Source organism: Rutidosis leptorrhynchoides, chromosome 11, assembly GCF_046630445.1.
Source record: "Rutidosis leptorrhynchoides isolate AG116_Rl617_1_P2 chromosome 11, CSIRO_AGI_Rlap_v1, whole genome shotgun sequence".
In the NCBI taxonomy this organism is placed as follows: Eukaryota; Viridiplantae; Streptophyta; class Magnoliopsida; order Asterales; family Asteraceae; genus Rutidosis; species Rutidosis leptorrhynchoides.
Genome location: NC_092343.1, coordinates 90642764 through 90651002, shown reverse-complemented (window position 1 = coordinate 90651002; position 8239 = coordinate 90642764).

The window sequence follows — 8239 nt, the reverse complement described above, 5'->3', positions numbered from 1 at the left end:
ACCATAGAATGTAGTTTCACGTACTTGTGTCTATTTTGTAAATCATTTATAAAACCTGCATGTATTCTCATCCCAAAAATATTAGATTTTAAAAGTGGGACTATAACTCACTTTCACAGATTTTTACTTCGTCGGGAAGTAAGACTTGGCCACTGGTTGATTCACAAACCTATAACAATATATACATATATATCAAAGTATGTTCAAAATATATTTACAACACTTTTAATATATTTTGATGTTTTAAGTTTATTAAGTCAGCTGTCCTCGTTAGTAACCTACAACTAGTTGTCCACAGTTAGATGTACAGAAATAAATCGATAAATATTATCTTGAATCAATCCACGACCCAGTGTATACGTATCTCAGTATTGATCACAACTCAAACTATATATATTTTGGAATCAACCTCAACCCTGTATAGCTAACTCCAACATTCACATATAGAGTGTCTATGGTTGTTCCGAAATATATATAGATGTGTCGACATGATAGGTCGAAACATTGTATACGTGTCTATGGTATCTCAAGATTACATAATATATAATACAAGTTGATTAAGTTATGGTTGGAATAGATTTGTTACCAATTTTCACGTAGCTAAAATGAGAAAAATTATCCAATCTTGTTTTACCCATAACTTATTCATTTTAAATCTGTTTTGAGTGAATCAAATTGCTATGGTTTCATATTGAACTCTATTTTATGAATCTAAACAAAAAAATTATAGGTTTCTAGTCGGAAAAAATAAGTTACAAGTCGTTTTTGTAAAGGTAGTCATTTCAGTCGAAAGAACGACGTCTAGATGACCATTTTAGAAAACATACTTCCACTTTGAGTTTAACCATAATTTTTGGATATAGTTTCATGTTCATAATAAAAATCATTTTCTCAGAATAACAACTTTTAAATCAAAGTTTATCATAGTTTTTAATTAACTAACCCAAAACAGCCCGCGGTGTTACTACGACGGCGTAAATCCGGTTTTACGGTGTTTTTCGTGTTTCCAGGTTTTAAATCATTAAGTTAGCATATCATATAGATATAGAACATGTGTTTAGTTGATTTTAAAAGTCAAGTTAGAAGGATTAACTTTTGTTTGCGAACAAGTTTAGAATTAACTAAACTATGTTCTAGTGATTACAAGTTTAAACCTTCGAATAAGATAGCTTTATATGTATGAATCGAATGATGTTATGAACATCATTACTACCTTAAGTTCCTTGTATGAACCTACTGGAAAAGAGAAAAATGGATCTAGCTTCAATGGATCCTTGGATGGCTCAAAGTTCTTGAAGCAAAATCATGACACGAAAACAAGTTCAAGTAAGATCATCACTTGAAATAAGATTGTTATAGTTATAGAAATTGAACCAAAGTTTGAATATGATTATTACCTTGTATTAGAATGATAACCTACTGTAAGAAACAAAGATTTCTTGAGGTTGGATGATCACCTTACAAGATTGGAAGTGAGCTAGCAAACTTGAAAGTATTCTTGATTTTATGAAACTAGAACTTTTGGAATTTATGAAGAACACTTAGAACTTGAAGATAGAACTTGAGAGAGTTCAATTAGATGAAGAAAATTGAAGAATGAAAGTGTTTGTAGGTGTTTTTGGTCGTTGGTGTATGGATTAGATATAAAGGATATGTAATTTTGTTTTCATGTAAATAAGTCATGAATGATTACTCATATTTTTGTAATCTTATGAGATATTTCATGCTAGTTGCCAAATGATGGTTCCCACATGTGTTAGGTGACTCACATGGGCTGCTAAGAGCTGATCATTGGAGTGTATATACCAATAGTACATACATCTAAAAGCTGTGTATTGTACGAGTACGAATACGGGTGCATACGAGTAGAATTGTTGATGAAACTGAACGAGAATGTAATTGTAAGCATTTTTGTTAAGTAGAAGTATTTTGATAAGTGTATTGAAGTCTTTCAAAAGTGTATAAATACATATTAAAACACTACATGTATATACATTTTAACTGAGTCGTTAAGTCATCGTTAGTCGTTACATGTAAGTGTTGTTTTGAAACCTTTAGGTTAACGATTTTGTTAAATGTTGTTAACCCAATGTTTATAATATCAAAATAGATTTTAAATTATTATATTATCATGATATTATGATGTACGAATATCTCTTAATATGATATATATACATTAAATGTCGTTACAACGATAAACGTTACATATATGTCTCGTTTCAAAATCATTAAGTTAGTAGTCTTGTTTTTACATATGTAGTTCATTGTTAATATAATTAATGATATGTTTACTTATCATAATATCATGTTAACTATATATATAATCATATATATGTCATCATATAGTTTTTTTTTTACAAGTTTTAACGTTCGTGAATCACCGGTCAACTTGGGTGGTCAATTGTCTATATGAAACCTATTTCAATTAATCAAGTATTAACAAGTTTGATTGCTTAACATGTTGGAAACATTTAATCATGTAAACATCAATCTCAATTAATATATATAAACATGGAAAAGTTCGGGTCACTACAGTACCTACCCGTTAAATAAATTTCGTCCCGAAATTTTAAGCTGTTGAAGGTGTTGACGAATCTTCTGGAAATAGATGCGGGTATTTCTTCTTCATCTGATCTTCACGCTCCCAGGTGAACTCGGGTCCTCTACGAGCATTCCATCGAACCTTAACAATTGGTATCTTGTTTTGCTTAAGTCTTTTAACCTCACGATCCATTATTTCGACGGGTTCTTCGATGAATTGGAGTTTTTCGTTGATTTGGATTTCATCTAACGGAATAGTGAGATCTTCTTTAGCAAAACATTTCTTCAAATTCGAGACGTGGAAAGTGTTATGTACAGCCGCGAGTTGTTGAGGTAACTCAAGTCGGTAAGCTACTGGTCCGACACGATCAATAATCTTGAATGGTCCAATATACCTTGGATTTAATTTCCCTCGTTTACCAAATCGAACAACGCCTTTCCAAGGTGAAACTTTAAGCATGACCATCTCTCCAATTTCAAATTCTATATCTTTTCTTTTAATGTCAGCGTAGCTCTTTTGTCGACTTTGGGCGGTTTTCAACCGTTGTTGAATTTGGATGATCTTCTCGGTAGTTTCTTGTATAATCTCCGGACCCGTAATCTGTCTATCCCCCACCTCACTCCAACAAATCGGAGACCTGCACTTTCTACCATAAAGTGCTTCAAACGGCGCCATCTCAATGCTTGAATGGTAGCTGTTGTTGTAGGAAAATTCTGCTAACGGTAGATGTCGATCCCAACTGTTTCCGAAATCAATAACACATGCTCGTAGCATGTCTTCAAGCGTTTGTATCGTCCTTTCGCTCTGCCCATCAGTTTGTGGATGATAGGCAGTACTCATGTCTAGACGAGTTCCTAATGCTTGCTGTAATGTCTGCCAGAATCTTGAAATAAATCTGCCATCCCTATCAGAGATAATAGAGATTGGTATTCCATGTCTGGAGACGACTTCCTTCAAATACAGTCATGCTAACTTCTCCATCTTGTCATCTTCTCTTATTGGTAGGAAGTGTGCTGATTTGGTGAGACGATCAACTATTACCCAAATAGTATCAAAACCACTTGCAGTCCTTGGCAATTTAGTGATGAAATCCATGGTAATGTTTTCCCATTTCCATTCCGGGATTTCGGGTTGTTGAAGTAGACCTGATGGTTTCTGATGCTCAGCTTTGACCTTAGAACACGTCAAACATTCTCCTACGTATTTAGCAACATCGGCTTTCATACCCGGCCACCAAAAATGTTTCTTGAGATCCTTGTACATCTTCCCCGTTCCAGGATGTATTGAGTATCTGGTTTTATGAGCTTCTCTAAGTACCATTTCTCTCATATCTCCAAATTTTGGTACCCAAATCCTTTCAGCCCTATACCGGGTTCCGTCTTCCCGAATATTAAGATGCTTCTCCGATCCTTTGGGTATTTCATCCTTTAAATTTCCCTCTTTTAAAACTCCTTGTTGCGCCTCCTTTATTTGAGTAGTAATGTTATTATGAATCATTATATTCATAGATTTTACTCGAATGGGTTCTCTATCCTTCCTGCTCAAGGCATCGGCTACCACATTTGCCTTCCCCGGGTGGTAACGAATCTCAAAATCGTAATCATTCAATAATTCAATCCACCTACGCTGCCTCATATTCAGTTGTTTCTGATTAAATATGTGTTGAAGACTTTTGTGGTCGGTATATATAATACTTTTGACCCCATATAAGTAGTGCCTCCAAGTCTTTAATGCAAAAACAACCGCGCCTAATTCCAAATCATGCGTCGTATAATTTTGTTCGTGAATCTTCAATTGTCTAGACGCATAAGCAATCACCTTCGTTCGTTGCATTAATACACAACCGAGACCTTGCTTTGATGCGTCACAATAAATCACAAAATCATCATTCCCTTCAGGCAATGACAATATAGGTGCCGTAGTTAGCTTTTTCTTCAATAACTGAAACGCTTTCTCTTGTTCATCATTCCATTCAAATTTCTTCCCTTTATGTGTTAATGCAGTCAAGGGTTTTGCTATTCTGGAAAAGTCTTGGATGAACCTTCTGTAGTAACCAGCTAGTCCTAAAAACTGGCGTATGTGTTTCGGAGTTTTCGGGGTTTCCCACTTTTCAACAGTTTCTATCTTTGCCGGATCCACCTTAATACCTTCTTTGTTCACTATGTGACCGAGGAATTGAACTTCTTCCAACCAAAATGCACACTTTGAAAACTTAGCGTACAATTCTTCCTTCCTCAATACTTCTAACACCTTTCTCAAATGTTCACCGTGTTCTTGGTCATTCTTTGAGTAAATAAGTATGTCATCAATGAAAACAATGACAAACTTGTCAAGGTATGGTCCACACACTCGGTTCATAAGGTCCATGAACACAGCTGGTGCATTAGTTAAACCAAACGGCATGACCATAAACTCGTAATGACCGTAACGTGTTCTGAAAGCAGTCTTTGGAATATCATCTTCTTTCACCCGCATTTGATGATACCCGGAACGTAAGTCAATCTTTGAATAAACAGACGAGCCTTGTAATTGATCAAATAAGTCGTCGATTCTCGGTAGTGGGTAGCGGTTCTTGATGGTAAGTTTGTTCAACTCTCGATAGTCGATACACAACCTGAATGTACCATCTTTCTTCTTGACAAACAAAACAGGAGCTCCCCACGGTGATGTGCTTGGTCGAATGAAACCACGCTCTAAAAGTTCTTGTAATTGGCTTTGCAGTTCTTTCATCTCGCTGGGTGCGAGTCTGTAAGGAGCACGAGCTATTGGTGCAGCTCCTGGTACAAGATCTATTTGAAATTCAACGGATCGATGTGGGGGTAATCCCGGTAATTCTTTCGGAAATACATCGGGAAATTCTTTTGCAATGGGAACATCATTGATGCTCTTTTCTTCAGTTTGTACTTTCTCAACGTGTGCTAGAACAGCATAGCAACCTTTTCTTATTAGTTTTTGTGCCTTCAAATTACTAATAAGATGTAGCTTCGTGTTGCCCTTTTCTCCGTACACCATTAAGGGTTTTCCTTTTTCTCGTATAATGCGAATTGCATTTTTGTAACAAACGATCTCCGCTTTCACTTCTTTCAACCAGTCCATACCGATTATCACATCAAAACTCCCTAACTCTACTGGTATCAAATCAATCTTAAATGTTTCGCTAACCAGTTTAATTTCTCGATTCCGACATATATTATCTGCTGAAATTAATTTACCATTTGCTAATTCGAGTAAAAATTTACTATCCAAAGGCGTCAATGGACAACTTAATTTAGCACAAAAATCTCTACTCATATAGCTTCTATCCGCACCCGAATCAAATAAAACGTAAGCAGATTTATTGTCAATAAGAAACGTACCCGTAACAAGCTCCGGGTCTTCCTGTGCCTCTACCGCATTAATATTGAAAACTCTTCCACGGCCTTGTCCATTCGTGTTCTCCTGGTTCGGGCAATTTCTAATAATGTGGCCTGGTTTTCCACATTTATAACAAACTACATTGGCATAACTTGCTCCGACACTACTTGCTCCGCCATTACTCGTTCCGACACCATTTGTTCCTTTCGTTCTATTAACCCCTGGTCCGTAGACCTCACACTTCGCCGCGCTATGACCATTTCTTTTACACTTGTTGCAAAATTTGGTGCAGAACCCCGAGTGATTCTTTTCACACCTTTGGCATAGTTGCTTCTGATTGTTGTTGTTGTTGCGGTTATTATTGTTGTTGGGATGATTGTTGTAGTTGCTGTTGTTGTTGTTGTTGTTGTTGTTGGGCCGTTTGTTGTAGTTGCGATTGATGTTGCGATTGTTGGGATAATTGTTGCGATTATTGTTGTAATTGCTGTTGTTGTTGTATTGGTGATTCTTATCACCGTTTTCCTCCCACTTTCTTTTGACTTGCTTCACATTGGCCTCTTCAGCAGTCTGTTCTTTAATTCTTTCTTCAATCTGGTTCACTAGTTTGTGAGCCATTCTACATGCCTGTTGTATGGAGGCGGGCTCGTGTGAACTTATATCTTCTTGGATTCTTTCCGGTAATCCTTTCACAAACGCGTCGATCTTCTCTTCCTCATCTTCGAATGCTCCCGGACACAATAGGCACAATTCTGTGAATCGTCTTTCGTACGTGGTAATATCAAATCCTTGGGTTCGTAACCCTCTAAGTTCTGTCTTGAGCTTATTGACCTCGGTTCTGGGACGGTACTTCTCGTTCATCAAGTGCTTGAATGCTGACCACGGTAGTGCGTACGCATCATCTTGTCCCACTTGCTCTAGATAGGTATTCCACCATGTTAACGCAGAACCTGTGAAGGTATGCGTAGCGTACTTCACTTTGTCCTCTTCAGTACACTTACTTATGGCAAACACCGATTCAACCTTCTCGGTCCACCGTTTCAATCCGATCGGTCCTTCGGTTCCATCAAATTCCAAAGGTTTGCAGGCAGTGAATTCTTTGTAGGTGCATCCTACACGATTTCCTGTACTGCTAGATCCAAGGTTATTGTTGGTATGTAGCGCAGCCTGTACTGCGGCTATGTTTGAAGCTAGAAAAGTACGGAATTCCTCTTCATTCATATTCACGGTGTGTCGAGTAGTCGGTGCCATTTCCTTCAAAATAGTTAAATGGAACAAGTTAATCATACAGAATATTAAGAGTAGTTAATAGTATCTCGTAGCATAATATGAACTCATTTATAAAAGCTTTTTCTTCATATTAGCGTTTTATAAGTTTAAATTCGGGTAGTACCTACCCGTTAAGTTCATACTTAGTAGCTAATATACAATTCAACTACTACAATTCTATATGAAAAACTGATTATAATAATATTTCGCGTTCAAACTTTTATACAATATTTTACAAACTTACAATACCGCTTATTTTACATAAAGCATGAAATATAGCACACAATAACTTTGATACAAGATAGTTGTGAAGACAATTCTAGCTAGTACACAAGTCGTTCAGCAAAGGCAATAAAGACACGTAATTCATACGTCCAGAAACAAGTCATGCATTCTGGTTTTACTAGGACTACTTCCCATCCTTGGTCTTGTGCAACATAACCGTTATGGCCGTTGATAAGACAGCGTGTTGTAACGTCATCAAAGGGACGAGGGTTACGTAATGTCCAACAGTCCCGTAATAATCTAAAAACCTCATTTCTTACCCCAATTACCGACTCCGTCACTTGTGGAAACGTTTTGTTTAATAGTTGTAGCCCGATGTTCTTGTTCTCACTTTGGTGAGAAGCGAACATTACTAATCCGTAAGCATAACATGCTTCTTTATGTTGCATGTTAGCCGCTTTTTCTAAATCACAAAGTCCAATATTCGGATATATTGAGTCAAAATAATTTCTTAACCCGTTGCGTAAAATAGCATTTGGGTTCCCCGCAATATATGCGTCAAAGTAAACACATCGTAACTTATGGGTTTCCCAATGTGATATCCCCCATCTTTCAAACGAAAGTCTCTTATAAACCAAGACATTCTTGGAACGTTCTTCGAATGTCTTACAAACTGATCTCGCCTTAAATAGTTGTGCCGAAGAATTCTGGCCGACTCTAGACAAGATTTCATCAATCATGTCTCCGGGTAGGTCTCTTAAAATATTGGGTTGTCTATCCATTTTGTGTTTTTAAACTGTAAAATAGACAAGAGTTAGATTCATAAAAAAAAATACTTATTAATACAAGCAA